Source organism: Muntiacus reevesi, chromosome 10 (assembly GCF_963930625.1).
Source record: "Muntiacus reevesi chromosome 10, mMunRee1.1, whole genome shotgun sequence".
NCBI lineage: Eukaryota > Metazoa > Chordata > Mammalia > Artiodactyla > Cervidae > Muntiacus > Muntiacus reevesi.
Window position 1 is genome coordinate 48,039,980 of NC_089258.1, and position 2,064 is coordinate 48,042,043.

The 2,064-nt window shown below is 49.2% G+C and overlaps 1 pseudogene; it reads left to right on the top strand.

Moving 5' to 3' along the window:
* Window positions 1-692: 692 nt before the first annotated feature.
* Window positions 693-1,511, top strand: LOC136176349 (ubiquitin thioesterase OTUB1-like; annotated as a pseudogene).
* Window positions 1,512-2,064: the final 553 nt, after the last annotated feature.

Sequence of the window (2,064 nt, forward strand, 5' to 3'; positions counted from 1 at the left end):
GGTAGGAGGAGGCTGTCTTTCTAACTGGCTTCAGCCATCATTTTCCCCTGGTAGAGTTTGTCATGGTAAGCATTATAATGGCTTCCTTTGGACAGACTGAACTTAATACTCACTTAATCCCACTTTTATTCTTTTCCCTCATGTCTTTTAATTTGACCCATTGTATCCTGCCTCTTGCATGGACAACTACCACCCACGAAGACTCTTTTACCCTCTGCCCATCTATGGAGCCTCAGATGCTGCAATTTTTATTTTGTTCACATATAGCACACATTCACTTGTCACATAATAATGGTTAAAATATAGTCATATTTTCTAGATCAGGAATCAAAGGCATAAGGAATTGATTGAAAGTCACGTTAAGTACTTGGTGTTACATCTGGTACTCACATGATCTCACCTTTTCCAAATACATCACATGTTGTGTACCTATAGTATGTACTTGCATATACATATGTCACTGTCTATATTCATGCATGCTAAGTCGCTCCAGTGGTGTCTAACTCTTTGCAATCCTTTGGGCTGTAGCCCATCAGGCTTCCCTGTCCATGGGATTCTCCAGGAAAAAATACTGGATCGGGTTGCCATGCCCTCCTTCAGGGATCTTCCCAACCCAGGGATTGAACCCACATCTCTTATGTCTCCTCCATTGATTGGCAGTCAGGTTCTTTACCACTGCCACTTGTTTAATGATGGTGGTGGGGCAATCTCAGAGCAGAAGCAGAAGCCAGTTGGGCAGCGACTGGGAAGGTGTTAACTGTCTTGCCCATGATGAAGCCATCATGGCTCAGCAGACCTAATTCAGCAAGAGATAGTTGTGCAGAACCCGCTGGTCTGGGAGCGGCTGGAGTTCTCTGTCCTTCGCAAAGAGTGTGCTGAGGATGACAACATCTGTCACAGACAGATCAAGGACCTGTCAAGGTCAAGGTCACCACAGAAAGTACTCCTACATCCGCAAGACCAGGGCTGGTGGAAACTGCTTCTATCATGCTTTCGGATTCTCCCGCTTGAAGGGGTTGCTGGATGACAGCAAGGAATCACAGCAATTCAAGGCTGTGTCTGCCAAGAGCAAAGAGGACGAGGTGTCCCAGGGCTTCGCTGGGCTCACAGCTGAGGATTTCCACCACACATTCATGGACCTGAACGAGCGGGTGGAGAAGCAGACCTCAGTGGCTGATCCGCTGGCCTCCTTCAACGACCAGAGCACCTTGGACCACCTAGTGATCTTCCTGCGCCTGCTCCCCTCGGGCGACCTGCAGTGGAACAGCAAGTTCTTGGAAAAGTTCATCGAGGGTGGGCGGACCATCAGGGAACTCTGCCAGCAGGAGGTAGAGCCCGCATGCAAGGGGGGGCAGCTGCATCCTCATCCCGGCACTGGCCCAGGTGCTCAGCCTCCCCATACGGGTGGAGGAAGTGGACGACGGCAAGAGCCGCACCATGCCCCCCGAGGGCTCCAGCCCAAGGTCTGCCTTCTCTGCCAGCCTGGACACCAGGACACCCTCTACGAATAGGCCTGCCCTCCCCTCTGCCAGGCACTAGATGCATACAGAGGGGTTTTTGTGGTCGTGAATGGTCATATTTCACTGCCTCACCCCCTTCCCTCTCACACGACCTTGTGTTTTATTAAAGGGGACACTGGTGGTGAAAAAAAAAGCACCAGCACATTCATAGTGCTTTGCAATTCTCAAAGGACTTACAGATACACTATCCCCTTTTACCTTCAATATAGACCAGTGCATAAGGGGAACAGGGTGGTCTTGTAGTTTCACATTTAAGGAAACCTATCTCTCCAGGGAAACGGGTGGGATACAGTGGTTAGAAGAGGTTGCAAGTCTTGGCTATGTGGTTGCAGTTCCAACAAGTGTATTTAGATTCCAGTTTTTCAGTTACCAGCGTGTGGCCTCAGGGAAGTTGTCTAAGTACTCCATGCTTCATTGGTCTTATCCAAGCAAAATGAGACTGAACCACCACACATATATTAGAATGGCCACAATTCAGAACAGTCAGGACACTGTGCTGGTGAGCAACAGGAAGTCTCATCTATTGGTGGGCGAACCCAAGATG